Source organism: Nesoenas mayeri (genome assembly GCF_963082525.1).
Source record: "Nesoenas mayeri genome assembly, chromosome: 3".
Classification (NCBI taxonomy): domain Eukaryota; kingdom Metazoa; phylum Chordata; class Aves; order Columbiformes; family Columbidae; genus Nesoenas; species Nesoenas mayeri.
The window spans coordinates 116,983,880-117,002,478 of NC_137544.1; positions in this window are offsets into that span (position 1 = coordinate 116,983,880).

The window sequence follows — 18,599 nt, forward strand, 5'->3', positions numbered from 1 at the left end:
TTTTTCACCAAAGAGATCTAACCATCACTGGATTTTGCTGTAACTAAACAGAACAGTCTTTCAAAGGAAAGTATGAAGACTACATGATCACAAACAGCAGGGAATGTTTTGAAAACAATGCTTCATCTGGATTCAGTGAGCTTCATTTATTTTTCTTTTGCCTCTCTATTTTTGTTTTATACTGTTGACTCCAAGTTCTAATGACAGAAGATATTTTAAGCATTCCTGACCTAGAAATGTGCTAAGAATAAGAGAACTTTTATAAAGAAAACACTGTCCATCTGAAGGGAAACTGAGGGTATACTCCACCTAAATAAGCTATGTATGTTGTTTAAAAACAGCAGATAACTTTTCAGACTTAAAAGAATTCAATTACCAGAAGCCAGAGATAACACGTACAAAGAAACAGGCTGTAGGAGTCAATGGACCCGATTAAGAGAACAGTAGTAAGATTCAGGGCCAAAATAGATGCTACAGAGCAAAATTCAGCTCAAAAGGAGGATACTCACACAACATATCTTAATTGCTGTGCTTATCAGTGACAGGAAGAAGATATACAGTGTAGACACAGTCTAAAGCTAGGATTGAAAACCCTTTAGTTTGAGAACAGCAATCTAAGCAAATTGCACTGGTCTCTAACAAGAAAGCAACTTTTTTTTATTCTCCCCTATAAAGCGTGACTTCCATTTCAGGAGCAGTTACCATGCCTCATAAAATGACCAGAAAGCAAATACTTTAGGACTAAAACCCATCCTCAATTATGTCAGTATTTAAATGAATATGCTCAGCAGGTGTGACAATGGAGTCAGTACAGATCCACACTAGAATTGAGGAAAACAAGCACAAATATTTCTGCACTTGTAGCAGATAGATTACATACAGAGAAGGTCATCAAGGTTTAGTCTTCTCAACTAAAGCAAGTAAGCAGTGTAACAATAGAAATTATAGTAGATAATTCTTACAAGTATGTTGGTGTGCACAGCATGACATTAACAGTGTTTGTGGTTGCACTTGCAGTACTTTGACAGCTGCAAGATGTCATCTGTAGCTATATGGCACTATTTTGGAGGCCTCAGAAACGTGAACAAGTTAGTCACACAAATCTACCAAGTACTCCCTCAACTGTTAAAGCAAAATTAGCAGTTGCTTCAGCTCTAAAGATCATAGCAGACATAGTCTGTTAAGCTTCAATACTCTTTCAGAACCTAGAAGAGCCAGTAGCCAGTCTTCTATTTTGCAATCACAAAGGGAACGGAAAACTCCAGCAATGGTATGATTAAGTGATCTGTTAATGATGATCTTGAATACAAAACAAAGCTGCATCATTTCACATCCACCTTTTTATCAACCTTTAGGTTCAGCTACTCTGCCTCCACTCTGCCAGGGTACATCGGACCGCTTGATGAACAGGGTTCAAGTAATTATAAGACTAAGTACTTTTTTTTTTTAAAGTGAAGACTACAGACTGTACCACTGCAGAACATACAGAAACAGGTAAAGAGAAACAAAAGAAAGTCATACACACAGACTAATACACCTAACACATTAGCTCCTAATATTCCTGCCCTCCTTTTTGTGATTCTAGTCAGTCGTCCATTAGGTACTCATAAAATCTGGGCTGAGGATGCAATTAATCAATGCCACCTTTAAACATTAATGGACAGTGTTTTAGTACTGGGAATGCTTACTTTCTTTTACAGTTCAACTTATCTTTGGTGATGGCTCTAATTTGCATCCCTCCCTTCCTTCACTTTCATTCAGTCAGGAAGGTATTTCAACATTTCCAAAGCAAGAGGGAGTCAGACAGCAGTTTGAGAAAAACATTAGTGTTTTTTTCATCACAGTTTGATCCAACTATTGCCTGCCTACAGGATAAAAAAAAGAGTTCACCAGTGACTGCTCCAGTGTGCTGCTAAATCCTGAACAGAATTATTAGCAGACTCCCTTTTCCACAAGGTTGGGCTGTACCCAAATCAGAGACTGATGCCTTTTCTTATATTTCCCGTGTAAATATACCCTTTTTTTAATGACAAAGGACACAATCACATAAATAGGATTAACATAGGCAGGACGTAATTGGTTCTTATCAAGCATAAGATATAGTGATAACTAAGCAGTCCCTTGGGTTTGATAATGAGGCTGGGGTGAATGCTGCTCTTAGCTCCCCATCTGAGAGACAGTGGCACATGAGTACCCACACAAGAGCATGGGTAATTTCATCAAAAATACACATGCCAAATAACCTGACTCTGTCCTTTAATCTACAAAAAAAAATCTGCAATTCTAACCTGTAAAAATACCACAGGGATCTTATGTCACCTCCATAAAAATCTACTAAAAAGTGGTAATGAATAAAATCAAAGAGGGAACTGTGACGATCAGTACATTTTCATTATTATTCCAGTCAGGAATGTCCAGTGAACATTATGCGCAGCCTCACATTATACACTTTGACAGGGATCCAGCACTGCTTCCTTCCAACAGTATTGGAAACAATATTTTATTAAAAAAATTTTTTTTGCCTAGTTCTCTCTTCAGCTCATTCTCTTTCAGAATAGCACAGGGGTCAAAGTTCCTGTAGCTCCTGATGGCATTAAAAGGAGCATGATTAGAGGTAATGATGTGTAACGATAAAGGCAACATCTACCATTTGCACACTCGTGTCCTCCCACCACAATGTAAATAGAATAAACCTGTTAAGGACAGACTGGCTGATCGCATCTCCTGAAGAAATACTGTCTAGAATGACAGTGTAATGAAACAGACAACAATGCATGATGGTCTCACTTAATATTTAATAATATGATGTCAGCATTATTGCTACCAAAAAACCCCTCCCACACATCCTCAATGTAACTAGCTTTAACTACAGTATGCTGCTTTCAGACCCTAAAACTGACTGTACAAATTGTGACAGCCTGGGCTATTTTTATTCTGGTTTTGCTTTGTTATTGAGAAAAATTCTCTTCATATTTACTTGATGTAAATTCTGAAGTTCTGGAATTTGCTATACCAAAAGTTTTTGAAGTCTTTCACTTTCAAGATGATGTGTGAAACCTATGGCATATCCTTATGCATGCTATGTTCAAACAGTTAAAAATGGGTCCAAGTGGAAAATGAAAAGCAACATCCCTAGCTTCCTTCACCTAACTCCATATGTACTGGCTTTTCCCTCTATTACGTATAGTTTTATTTTGAAAGCACACAAGATGCTCAAATGCAATAGCTGTTTAATGTAAACTGACTCATTCCCCACTTCTTTACCGATTTGAACAGATCAGTCAATTACCCCAGTAGTTCTCTCATTGGTGTGATTTCACTCTAAGTCTCTAGTAAGAGTTCTACTGCTTGCACCTGGATAAGAAGACAGTGCTATCTGTATTTTCAGACTTTTACTCTAAGAAAATATTTACAGTAGCTTCTACTTGTCAAGAATGATATTTCTGGGCAATGTAGGTTTACTTTTTTCTTTATGAAACCGTACTTGTGCCCACAGAAGAATTATTTTTATCAGTTACAAATAAACAAACCAATTGTGATAGAACACCAGGTCACAGTGCAACAAGTTCCCAAATCCTCGTGGTATACAGTATAGGGATCAAATAACAATGAAGTGGAAAACGTGGTGGTTGTACATATGTAAAGCAGCACCTATGATCAATGTACCATTACTTCTAATTCTAAAATTCTAGATGACCAACACAACAATATCTTCTGGTGTCAATGACTTTTCTGGCACTGAAATAGTCCTGCAAAAGATTCCTCTAGAGCAGATCTATCTGCAATTGGAATCCTCATCTGAGAAATCATCTCAGCTAATATCAGAGAGTTCTACACTCTACTTGCATGTGCAGTGCTCTGCTCTTATGCAGTAAGGATGGGCAAAGAACTCACTTAAGCTAAACAGAATGGCTTGGCCAACAGAGTTTGGCACTTCTGTAGAAAAAATAGCTTTCAGACAGCAGAAGTCAATAGGGTAAGAAACCTTGATGCCAGTGGGATATATAAAACTACGCTTAAGTCTAGGAGTATGTATGAAGTGAACATAAGTTGATGTGCAAGTGACCCAACCCTGAACTGGGGGGAGGAGGGGGAAAAAAAAAAAGTGTTTTCCACAAATTGGAGGTGAGAAGTATCTGCTGGAATCACATAGAGATTAGAGCACTTAAATTGCCTTTGCAGCTGTTTTAAGAATGGTTCCACATTACCACTGTGGTTTAGTCAGGCCTGGGTAGGGGGGATAGGAGACAAAAGATCAGCTTATTACTCACCTGTACTTCCCAGAATGTTAGGCTACTACAAAAAGAAGAGGCCACGGAGGACCTAGAATACTGCCATCAACCTGTGTCACTGATCATCCTCACACACACAGTTCCTTAGTGTCAGGGCATGTGGTTTTCAGGATTGCTCAGCATACTCGGAATTCGCAGAGTTATGACCTAAATTTCTAATAACACCTCTCCTATTGTAAAGCCCAACCATTGTTTTTTCAGAATACATTTCTTGTTCTACTAATATGAACAGCACAGCATTGAAACATTAAACCATATTTAAAACCTGAAGTAAATAATCTAGTAAAAAAACCCACATACCTTCTGAAAATCATAAATTACTCTGTAGAAGTGTCCATTGTAGAAAATGTCTTCCTTTCCCTAAAACAAACAAACAAAAAAGCCTTAATTATGCATACTAATATTTAAATACCTAATAAAACACATACCTATATCTAAGTAATTTTATGAGGGCTTAAAGCAGATATAAGCACAACAGACATGCAACAAGCAAGCAGCAGATTTACAGAAACCAGATTGAAAAGGACAAAGTGAAGTCAAATCCCAATTTAGGTTAGAAATTGACATATTATAAGAGAAGACGTTTTAAAAGAAAAAATAACAAGTGTGTTCAGCATTGAAATAATATGAAATTAACTGTAGCTCTTTCAAATAAATCTCTATCAAGAGCTTCTACACATTAGTTCAGAATCTGTATTTTTCACTCTTTCATTAAGTTTCTTTTTTTTTTTTTTCCTTTAAAGTAAAATAATTCAAGCCTAAAATTGAGCATATCCACTAAGTGCATACTCAGGATTAAATCTGACCTGATGCCTTTTAAGTTTTATGAGATACGGAAAAAGAAAGAAAAAAAAAGCCAAAGGATGTTGTAAGGTCTAGTGTTTGCCTTGAAAACATGTGGTGCAAAAAAACACCCAAAGTAGCACACTAGAGGGACTGAGTACCATGGCAATCACAATTATAGCAATGAGAGTAGTTAAAGAAAATAGTTTCCTGTTCTGCTGAGTTCTCCCAAAGTTGCCCAAAACTTCCATTAAACCAGAAGTTTTTCCAAAACACGAACAGCAGCTCTGAGAGGATAATATCTAGGTACTTTGTTCTCATTAAATATTGACAGTGCACTCTTCCAGTAAAAGACTACACAGTGCCTTTATTTTATTTTTTTGTTGTTGTTATTGTTGTTTTAGTACCTCAAACTCTATCATTTTGCTACTGCACTTTCAGGCTGGCCTCAGTAGCTCATCATTACATGACAAGTTATCACTGGGTCTCCCACCACCTCACAGCTGCACACAGAAATGTCCTTACACTTACTTCTGGGGACAACTAAAGCCAACTTAATGCTAAAATAAACTCACTATTCAAAACATGTTTCTGTTGGAAAAGCAAAGACATTACAAAAATACTTTCAAGCATATAAGCTACTCTACTAGTCCACAATGGGATATACACCTCAGATATTTTTGTCATCTTCCAGATTGTGGTGAAATTTCAATATGGTTACATCAGACTAAAATCCAGCACAGCTCCACTGAAATTAGTAGCATCATACCATACCTAATGCACATAACAGAAACAGAATCTGATTGTCAATTGGTTTTAATAATTTAAAGCTTTCTGGGTAAAATTGCCATTGGGCTCTGAAACTTTTCATATTCCATGTAAACAGATGAGTACAATCTCATAAATTTAGTGAAAAAAAAAAACCCAAAACAGTTTCTTTTTAGTTATGAAAATACCAGAAATCTTTTTCTTTTCACCAGATTTTATGCAGAAAAACCCCACCATTTAAATTTCTCTACTGTTGAAAAAAAAAAAAAAAATATATATATATATATATTTAATTTTTTAAAAATAAGTAAATCGGCTGGTCTTAAGTACCTTGATACGTATTTTTTGCAAAGGATCATTAATTTTATATTCCTCACTTCCTGAACACCTAACACGATAGACACCACAGGATCTCAGCTGCAACTGAACACCTAAGCAGGAGGTGAGGCATCAAATTCTGAAGTGTCCAATGGTCATTACTGGCCACAACACAGATTTCTTGACTATAGTTCAGTAAGGCAAGACTCATTTCTTGACTAGTCACCTGAACTTTCCTGTCACCTTAAACATACCATATGGGTTGCCTCCTTCTCTCTCTCTCTCTCTCTCTCTCTCTTCATGTCACTTAACCCCCTAGTAACCTAGTGGGAAATGACTTACATTTTCAAAACCCCCAGGTAAATCATGATGAACTTTTGAAAGGATGGACAGCCTTAGACTCTGGGCTTATCAAAATTTTTTTTAATATTGGTTTTTGAAGCAGAAAGCAAGTTTTCATTGCCAGGGATCTAACATACATGTTTCTTTTTGCACCTGCCATTCTCTGAAATGATCGGGGAGCATGACCTGACAGGAACACACTTCTAGACGTCTATTACTGTCTTCCATTTATGGACACCTGGCTAGGGACAAAGAGCACTTCCGTGAGTTACCCACTAAGAGACTGAAACATTAAAATCCAATAAGGACCTTTTGCCTGATTCTAATTAGAAGTGAAGTCTTAGTACTCAATTTGGAAAATACCATTAGATTCTTAATTTAAACATGACAATTTTAGCTCATCAATATATCCTATTCTGTAACAGTCATTACCTACCAAATCTTAACTAATTTTGTGTGCAAAAGGAATGCCAACCATGCCTTATCTGCTTATTATCTTTAGACACAGATTTTTTAACATTTTCCACACCTAAATTCCCTATACAGGAATCTGGATCTTTACTTTCGAAAAAGGTCCTTCATACATCTTTGTTTTTTTCACAATCTGGAAAAAAAACCCAATACTACATGCAAAAAAACCCCACAACCACACACAAGACCCACCCACCAACACATAAACCAAAAAACATGAAAGAAATCACTCTCACTCTAACACTAGGTCTTTGATAAGATTATGCCAGCTGGTACACACTTGTGGGAGGGAAGCCACACTTACCAAAGCAATGTTATATAAGCCCCCTGCCTCCTAGCAGCAGGGTTGTGCGCTGCTGGGTCTGCCTTCAACAGGGCAAGCTGTTCTAGCAAGGGCCACGCCATCGAATTGTTCATTCTCATGTAAAGCCTTTGAGAAACCTCAGCTCCTTCCTGGAGTGGAGCTCTGCCAGGGACATCAGTCTGTTGCTGCTGACACACTCTACACACAATTCGGTGGCTTCCTGCTCAAAGCATTACATAATTTGACCCTCTGGCATATTTTTCTGGAACATTTCACATACTAATTCACAGAATCAGCAGCCTCTTCGGTTACCAGATAACTCTGCACCTTTTCTCCCCTGATACTGACCTAGATGGCACTGACTACAGGGCATATGGCTGTCTGTTCCCACGTAAATAAAAACTGGACAGTATGATTCACAGATGCAGACAAAAGCAGCTAAATACACAGCTAAACACAATTATTGGTCGATAACTTCAGAAACAGAAAAAAAAATAAACAACATTTCACCCATTTCTGCCAAAGGAATACCATGAGGGAAAACATATTCATAAACCGTGTGTTTTTATTAAGGGTTTTTGCATTTAGTTTCACTGAATTATCTCAGAAACTTATTAAACAAAGAAAGCACACAACCTGCTGCTAATGCCACACACAATTCACACTTAAGTATTAGTTCTACATCTGAGTCCAGCCATGCAGTCATAAGAGTTCTTGACTCAGCTTCAGGGTGGATATCACTAAAATGAAAACACACTTCCTGGTGTTTGCTGAGCAAGATTCAGCACACCCAGTCCCTGAAACAGTCAGATTATTTCCACAGAGACTTCAAATAACTTAGAGCCCAGAATTTATGCTTTATGAAAAGCATATCAATCAATAATAGTTACGTACGCTCTCCAAAATTATTTATAAATAATAAAATCTTTCAGTCTTCTTCCTACAGCGAACATATTATACTTATATGATAAAACCACATCATTTAAGCCAAGCCATAAAGAGCAGCAGCATTTGCACAATATAAAACAGTACCACAAACTCTCATCAGCGTGCAAATGTAACAGGCCTAAGACACAATCTGCAATTTGAGTCACAGAATTTCAGGGTATTCTGGATGTAACAACTATAGACTATCCTAAAGTTCCTACAGATAGTTCTAGCTGTGTTTTAGGATGGTCATATTGGGGGGGAGGCAGAGAAGTGCTCTATTTTTACAGTCATCTATAGTAATTATTTGGAACCAAAATTATTGTGCTGCAGTTTAAGAGGTTTTCGATCTATGAAATTACTCTCTGCTGCTGAAAGCATTAACAATCCAAGATTTCACTTACAGCACTACAAAAAATCCAGCTCAATTATGAGTAAATGCTTTTACTCTGCTTGAGCCAATGAAATTAATTATTTTCATGAAAAACTGCGCTCCAACTAAAAGTAAAGTTTAGGAGTGTCTCACCATATCCAAACAAAAGAGAAATGAAAGGGCAATCACAGACACCTGGGCAGCCATTGGGGCACATGCAGTAGGTGAGAAGACGATAGATGCTTCTTCCAGGCCAGCAAGCCACCAGTTGCCAGCACTTTAAATCACTAAGATAAAATACAATCATCTAAGGTCTCCAGGGAAACCTCAGCATCATCACAGAAATCCTACTGCAGCTCAGTCATTCTTTTTGGGATGTGCCTTGTGTTTCAAAAACTGGGAGCTTATTTCTTGTCATTCATGTTTTGAGATGTAGTCCAGCAACTCCAACATGTTGTAATGTATGCTTTTATTATCCCAGTCCTTTATAACGGCAAGAGAAAGCAGCATTATTTTTCCCCTGGAATATTTAGAGATAATTACATATCTGTTATAATACAAGATACACTGCACTGTGCAAAATAACACAGAATAGGCATGTCATTTTATCTCAGCTTTTTCATACAGTCCCTTTTTTGGCAGCTATATGAAGTTATACTTTTCTTTCTTTTTTTCTTTTTTTTTTTTTTAAATTATTTTACAAAACATTGTTAATTACTAAAGCCATCTGTACTTCTAAAGAACAGTCTCTTCCACCCTTCTTTCCTTCCTACTGGGCTGCAGAGTGAAGATGCAGCAGTGGATTTACAACCATTTTTATGCTAGCAGGTGTTACACCACAACAAAACTGCTTTGCTGCAAGTTCAGGAAGAAAGTGGTGGGAAGAAGTTTACATAACCAGCCATTATCAACAAAAGCAACAGAGGATGGCAAACCACAAACCATTGACATTTAATTCATAGAAACATCTCTTCCTCTTTCTTACTCTGCTTTCCAATTTGTTTTAATTCCATAGGAGAATCTGAACTGGTAGTCACTTCATAATGTACTGCAAGGCCCAAATGCCAGCAGCTTTTCTTGTCTCAACAAAATGTACAAAGCTGGAATTAAATTACAACTGGCTTAAACACAATTTTATTTTGCCTCCACCCACCTAGAACACATACCCTGTTCAAAGTAAACATGTTTAATCACTGAATAATATGAAGTATAAAGGAAAAATTTACACTGTAATAAACAGAGATACATTTCAAAACAATTTTGATTACTATCTCTGAATCTGGCTGCAACCAGCTAGGTAAAAGTGGCATCATTGTGATGGAAACAGCATGGTATTTCAATGCAAGAAAGTAAATGTATTCTACCAGATACTAGCACAGGAGTTGAAATCCACCCAAGAAAACCATTTGCATTATCGGTTTGCATTATTCTGCCATAACGTTTTGACACTAAGTTTAAACATTAAGCTGCAAGTACAATGCCTCTTTTTAAAAACTGATGCAATTTCTTGGGGCAAAATCTGATAGGGCTAGCCAGATTTCCTGACCACTAGTTTCTCCTAAGCAGAAAAAAAAAAATGGGAGACATCAGTTTAATTTTTCATTTGTGCAGTAAGCAGATCAAAGCATTAACATATCTGCAAGAGAGGTTTACAGAGCCTCATTGTACAAACATCCTGGGCACAATGCTACAGTCTTCATTGAAACAAAATTTTTTACGACGGCAGCCATTACCTAGTCTGTGCTAGGTTGCACAATGTAAAAACTTACACTTAAAAGTGAGGCCAGTAACTTGGTAGTCCTACTTGACCAACAACTGTTAAAACATGCAGCTTGAATTTTTAGGCTGAACTTTGCAACATGTAATTAGAATTGTTTCACATTTATAGTTGCCTACATACTAAAAAATGTGTTCAGCTTCGGGCTCTTCCTGTACCGGTATTACAAATTCATTGAAGGAAGAAGCATTTTTAAAGTATGTACAATGCCTGAAAAAAGATTCCAGAACCACTATTAGATTACTGAGTGTTGTAAGACTGCAGAGTGTCAGATAATTTTTAGCATAGCTGAGACATCTTTCTAGATCTATGTGCTTTCTATATTAGATTGCAATTTCTGCCCAGACTCTTCTATTTCTTTTCTCTTCCAACTATGCGGTTGAGTTTGTTCATGGTTTGTTCTTTGTTGCCTTTCACAGAACTAAAAAAGAGGGAAGAAACAGAAGTAATACAACCCACATAGTTTTAGAACTGACAAGGATGTTCAGTGATAGGCCTGATGTCTGCAGCTACTTCAGTTCATTGAAAAAAAACAAATCATACATATATATGGTTTTGGCTTGAGAGTTTCCCTTTAAGCAAGCCTTGCTGATTCAAACTATCTGCACACAGTTGACGAAAAATAAAAGAAGCCCGTGAGGTTTGCTCTGACTTAAAGGTTTACGCAGGGAATCTTCATACCTAGAAATAACACTAAGAAACACATTTACATTTTTGCTGGAAGACTGGTGTCAAAGATTATATGAAAAAAGACTGCTTGATAAATATCCTATATCAGATTATACTTCTAAAAGTGAGAGGAATGGAACTTTGCTACTGCTGATCTATAAATCAAACTGGATCTGTTCCTTAACAAAGGTATTAAAAACAGTGGTCTCTAACACTGCATGAGACATCAGTCTAAGCAGTATGAGCAATGTCTTGCTCCATACCTTAAGCTGTGCTCCTGGGAGTTTACCCTGGTATAGTATTCCCATGCCCCTGATTTGCTACATTTTGATTTGCAAGTCAAGGTCAAGACATAATTTACCAGAAGCACTGTTACTAACACCTACGCTGCAGGCTTCTGTAAAGCCCTCTCATCACACTAAAAAAGTCTCAACAATTGGAATATAAAAAGATACAAAATCGTCATAATCATTCTGAGAGCTGCTTTATACCGTTAGACACTTCAGCATGTTGAACTGAACAACAGGGATGCCATTTCTTTTTAATTTGTACAAAATAAGGTATATATATTCTAATTAAAAACACTGTGTTGTAGCGTATTATCTCATCTGAGATATAAGCAAATGGGCATCAATCAGTTTTTTTTAAGAAAAGCTGCATTGTAATAAATGCTATAAAATAAATAATGCAAGGATAGTTCCTGCCCCAGAAACCTTGCAATTTAGGACATGAAGGAAGAATCCTTAAGGGATCATACCAAACCTACCTAACATTCCTGAATTGACATTTACATTGTGCTGCACTTCAGTTCATAGTTAAGGACTAAGCTGGAATTATGCACATTGTTCTGATATGCACTGCTGAAGGCTGTTGTGTATCTCATTGTTCACAAGACAATGACCCTTCATGCCAGGCATTATCATGACATTTAAGATAGGTATTGAAAAATACCATAATCAGAACACTGAGAGTGGTGGGGTTTGTGTGTCTTTTACTGTATTTAACCCAAGTCCTGATTTAGAACAAAGAAATCCAATTTTAAAAATCCACTACAGCCAGATATGTTCTACATCCAAAAGAAAGAGGGAGGGCAGAAGGAGACTAGATGTTGGATTATTAAAAACCAACAAAAGAGCTTTCAGGGCAAGCCCCTGTCCCTCCTGTGTCACAAGAGGTCAGGTATTCTAACCCAGTAAAACTACCACACTCACAGCACGAAATGTGTCCTAATAGCTGCTCCCTGCTCTGCTAAAACCGAGCTAAAAAGTAATTTTGAAGATTATATCAGCCTCTATACAGTCATCTACAATTCCAGTGATTTCTCTCCATCCTGAAAAAGTGCATTCTTTCACAGCTGATCTCACAAACGGGTTTGGTTTTTTTTTTTCCAAAACGTAGCATTTTTAGCAAGCACGTCAGCCTGGTGCTACATTCAGAAATGGCCCAAATGTGAAAACAATATTATCAACACAGAGCTAGACATGAGCTACAGAGCTACCTACCTTATCAAGCCCACACAAGAATAAAAAACGTAACACTGAAATAAACAGTAAAGTTTATCTACTCTGCTTCTCATCAGTTCTGCAAAGAACACCATCTTACCAATTGTCATCTCATGGACTTTGCTCTGAATGAGCTGCACTGAGAGCAGAACAAACCAACCACATCTCCAGTGACGTAATCCTCACACAGTAATTTCTTCTATTATTATTTTCCCTTTTAAGTGGGCACACAGTTTTGGCCTATGAATCCTTGCTTGTGCATAAACCCAGTCATAATAGTATTACAGTAAGAGAGTGCAGATAAATAGCAACCACCTTCCAAAAGGCACCTTGGATGAGGTGCAAAGTGATTTTGAGTTGAATACGAGGCTCAAATTGACTTAGGTTACATGCTTGTAACACACAGGCACTTTGTCAATAGACATTGCTGAACCTAAAGAGCTTTTGTTAAAACTTTTAACATGGGCTTTTAACTTTTGTTAAAATTATGTTTCAATCATTAACAAATGTCCTAATTACCATCTGAACTGAAGACTACTCAGCTAAGCAAAACACCCCCTACCAAAGCCTTTAAGACAATATTCTTTAGTTTCTAAGACCTGAGATGTGATGATAGCATGAAGAGATGGAAGGAAAAAAGAAAAGATTCATCCTTTTTCAGTCATCTTTAAATAGGAATTTCTTTACATGATTAAAAACCAACTCAGAAGTATCACCTTCTCCCCAACTTCTGCAAAAAGAAAAACAGCCAGAATTTTTTTTGTACTTCATGTATACACAAGCACCTACTTTTTAATTGAAATGATGAGTTGACTTCCTAGTAACTGATTCAATGTAATGGTTTATAAAATTAAGCAATATTACCAGAAGAGCAATTATAATTTTTAAGGAATTGTAACTTTTTAAGGAAGAGATGTACCTCACTTAACAAATATTATAGGTCTACAGTTTTACAAGTTTTAGGTATATAGTTTTACAGCTCTTAACAAAGCTGACACCTTACTCTGATAATTACTACCTCTAACACTTTGAAGAAATATATCTACAGAACTTTCAAAAGAACAAGGCAAAGCAACATCTTTGCAATCCAAGGTTTGGTTAAAATTTCAAATTAGTTATGAAGGTTTTAATCGGGGTTTAAATGATGCTAAAGGCAGGGGTTATTTGTTTATGTATCAGTCTTTATCAAGGGAATATAAAACATTAAATAATTTAAAAAACTAAGCCCCAAAAAAGGCTAATGTAATTTTACACAACTGGAAAATCTCATATTTTGTTGAAATACAATTGTGTTCTGTAAAGAAAACAACTGCATTCAAAAACAAAACAAAACAAAACACACATGAAAATATACAGGAAACATTCTGACACTAAATTACAGTGGGATGGAGCCAACTGCTTAAAACCGTATAACGCAATGGTTAACACAGCAACGTAATTCCCTTTGCCACTTCCACCTGTGAAATTCAAAAAACTGTTTTCCAGTTTTCAAAAGCCTTAAAGTAATTGCCACATTGCTCAGCACCTCAATCATGGAAAACTATCAATCACCTGATGATCCAAAGTTGCCTAAGAACTACTTGTATATCTTTCTGCATAATTTCAGATCAATTCAATAGATGTTTTTAACACATTAAATATCTGAGAGCTGAAATTATAACTTTGTTTTCACAATATTCATTTTCAGTTGTTCTGTGTAGAGGGGAGGTGGTTACACAAGATGAAAGTGAGCAGTGTCCCTTCAAGGATACATTAGAAATGAAAGCAGGATGAGATCAGTTAAGATTATAGGGCACTGTTTGTTTAACTAAGCATAGCTAAATCAAAGATATATAAATCAGAGCACGCATTTCTCAACACATTGGTTCGGTTGATTTACAAAGTTTCAGTTGATGTCGCAGAGATCATTATATGACAAAATATAACCAGCAATAAGGCTCACTATTTTAAAGTACTCTAATTCATGCCAGTTCATAGCTACTCATGTAAGTATTGCTTCCACCTCATGTGTTTTAAAATACAAGACACATTTACAAAATAAATATGTGTTTGTATAGCAAAGAATTAACTACGAACATATACTTTTGATTCTCCCACATCTGGAAATGCATTTACATTACACAAGGCATTTAGTTCACCACAGGGGAAGGCTGTTAGAAACTAACACACAGGGATCTACACAAAACTCTGAAAACACATCTTCCTTTTAAAAAAAAGAAAACAAACAAAAAAATAAAATATCCTCACCACAAATCTGAATAAATCAACTGGTAGATTGTCACCATAGCCAAAAATCAGCACATTTTATTTTTTCTGAGGCTGCAATTCAGTGAAAGGATCAGCACTGAAAATGAAGATGCAGCAGAGAAATGGTGCTTAATTTTTCATATGTGACCTGGACTACTGGATAAATGTCTAAGTGAGCTGTGATTCTCCTGTCTACACAGGGACCACAATTTTGCAGTACAGACTTCATTAATAAAAACCCTTCTAAATGAATTTGACCAGACTAGCAGAAATGAAGATTTATACCTTCCATACCAACCAAACAAAAACATGCAATAGCAACAACACTCAACATTTCTCCATAGTAATGATCACACAGCTCTCTAGAGAGATGAAAGAAAAATGCAGAAACTGATACTGCTGTTTCTTTTTCCTATCCATCAAAGCATCTGTACATCTTTACTACCAGCTCAATCCAGAAAACTAAGTGATCATCAGCTGTCTTTGCTTTTCAATGCAATGGTAATTAACAGCTAAGGTTGCAAGAGAGACATTCTGGGTACCCTCTCCTATGCACAAAACCCATACATCAGTTCACAAAAGTACCAATACAGGTTACCAAGTTCATCATCAGCACCACACCAACTTCGTAACTCCCTCTAGGGCATGTCCAGTTAAGTATCATATGCTTCTTTCAAGGTGTCAGTCCTCATTAATTCAACAAGGGAAAAGATGGCAATACTCCCATAAAAACAGTGCAAATACTTCCATTAACTGATGCAAAGACTAATTTAATTGTAAGACATTTTCTTGTATAAAGACACACACAAAATGGTACACAGTTAGTAATTATTTTTATATTACTTTTCCTAGTTAGCTTTACGCTCTCATCAGGCTATCTCAAAGGAGACCATTTTATCAATACCTGTTGGCCAGGCTAGGCATATATGCCTGTTCCAGTACTTTCTCAGTCTAGGAAGAAAAAAAAACAATGCATGTAGGGCCAAACATACACAATACTTTAGGATGAATTCAAGTAGACAAGAGTCTGCTTGAGGTTAGCAAAATTATACCAAGGATACCTGAACACAGGGAAGCAGCAACCTGTGCAACTAAAAAACTGTTTTCTTCTGACCTGGGGCAAGGCCTTCTGAGAAGTTCTCTTCCCTGTCACCTGCTATAGTTACAGGTCAACAAAAAGCTGTTATGATGTCATAGCTGAAAACCAGAGCATCAGCAAAAAGAACAGCCAGAGTCTACTAGATATTGCCAGATTTGAAGGATTCGGGGCGGCGGGGGGGGAGGGAAATTACTGTATCAGTTCATTTGCAGCTGAGAGATGACTGGACCAACAGTCACTCTCCAGGGTAAATGCAGATGTACAGCAGGGGCTACTTCTGGCTTTAGAGCAAGTAGAATAGCTTGTCAGGGTCTCACAGCACAAGCTGTTGTGCCTGGGAGAATATGGCACCACCACCCCCCAGGTCAACGAGCAGCAGCTGAATCTCCTCTCCACTCAGACTGCCTGTGCGAGCCCTCAATTGTTCTTCAGATCACATCTCTCCTCCCCTCCTCCCTGTCTCCAGAAACCCCCACCTTCTGCTTCAGCACGGGGATTCACCAATCAAAGCAGATAAGCATATTATGTGAGGGATGGCAGACAGGCTGAGAGGAATTTCTGAGAGCTCCCCTGCATCTGCAGCATACCAAGATTCAGGAGATTTCCAGTGTGGAAATTACAAGCTGAGCAGTGATGCTAAGTGTTCACATTACCTGCAACTAACAGCTCTTATGCCAGACTGCAGCACCTAATTTGCAAGCTGCTTTGATATACCTGCAATCACATTCCATCTTCCCTTATCATTTAATATATGACAATTATTCCTAAGCACATTTTGCTAGGGAAGCTGTACACAAATAACACAGACTGAAAGACCAGAAAGCAATAATTACTCAGTCTATTCTTTGCTGATGTCAGACATGCAGTACAGCTCTCTGAATCCCACAGAGAGCCCAATTAATCTGCACCAATCCTCAAGAACTGTATCTAAAGAAAAAAAAAAATCAAATCATCCAAGAGCCCCTGTCTGCTTTGCAGTCAAGATTTAGGAGCAATACACAGTCCATTTCATCGCCACTCCATGCCACCCAACCTCTCCTTTAGCAGAAATATGCTTCAGTATGCTACAAATAAACCTACTGGGAATTCATCAGCCTCTCACCCCATCTCTGCCCCTTCTTCAAAAATGCTTTTACTTCCCTGATCAGGGTCCTTCATAAAAAAAGATTATATCAATGTTGTTTGGTTTAATAGATCACATTAGCCCAGCCAGTGCAATGACTCCATGGCTCTATTTTATGCTTCCCAATACAGCATTCATCCTCCATTTCCACTCACTCCTTTCTGAGCAGAATTCTGTAAGAATTAGAGCAAAATGTCCTTATGTTTATGTAATAAAACAAAGTAACTTGCATAAAGGTAGCAATATCCAAAATTATTGTTTGTTTGGATTTTTTGTTTGTTGTTTGGGGTTTGTGTATGGGTGGGCTTGTTTTGTTTGGTTTTTCTTACTACAGTTATCAACTCCTTCCTACCTGTGTTTCCTTTTAGTAGCTGCAGCAGTAGTAGTAGAGATGTCTAAAGGCAGAGACACAGTCAAGCATACTGAATCCAGAACAAAGCCTCTGCTAAGAGGAGAGTAGACAAGATCTGTACATGCAACAAGTATAGCACATACAGCAACATCAATATAAACATCTCCCCAAGCTTAGGAAGGAAAACCAAAAAGTAAGTATGAGACACATGGCAATCTCAGGCATGGGAAATAAATGTGTTCAAGAAGGAGAAAAATGGGAACAGAAAGCCCTGTAGAGTTTTGGAGTGGCCTAAAAGATCAAGGAATAAAAATTACCACTTTCTTATGAGAAGCTCTTTCATTCAACATATTATATCTTGTTCAAAACCACAGTTTATCTCTCACAGATCTTCCTTATTGCTTGTTTTTTTCTACATTACACTGTTCACAGGATCGTGGAAACTCTAGATCACTGGAATCGGATCGATGCTTTTTATTAACCTTTCAAGTCCTTACTCATTTGCCCCCTTTACTAGTCGCTAACCTGCTGATCGCTTCCAGTTTGCAGCAGCATTTTGTGCTCAAGTTCAATATAGAAATTGTTAGAAAAGGAAAACTATCTGTAACTTCAAGAATAAATAGCCTGTTCTTATAATCCATTTTTTGTACCCATTTTCTCCTTACCACAGTGCATGTAAACATTTCTGAAGTTTAATATATATTCTCTCTCAGATGACATATTGCTAGACTAACTGCAGATATAAAGTGCTTTTATATAACTATTTAATAGGTGGATGACACCTCTAAATTTTTAATCTCTTCATATTTTCAAATGGTATTACACATAAAAACAACAAAATACTATCACCAAGCCTAGATTAAAACTTTTTAAATAAATCATCTATCAGTACAACATCTGAAAAAGAACAACGAAGAGTATTCAATCTGAACAGTCACTCTTGAACTTAGCATCTATAACACTACACATCTTCTCATGGTCTTCTGAAATTGCCATTTGCAAGGTTAGCTCACAAAGAAAGTTACAATTTGAGAGCCACAAAGTCAAGTGAATAGAGCCAGCTTCTTCAGAAATGAGAGCGCAGAGGTGCATAGTTACTTCAGCGATACTGATTTCAAGAACTCCGCAAACAGTCCTTACAATAGACCACATTCCAAACAGACTGTCTCACATCATCTGCCTAAAGCTCCTGGTTATTGTTAATGGTTAAAGAAAAACTCTTATTTTGAGAAAAGACTAAGCAAGTGACCCT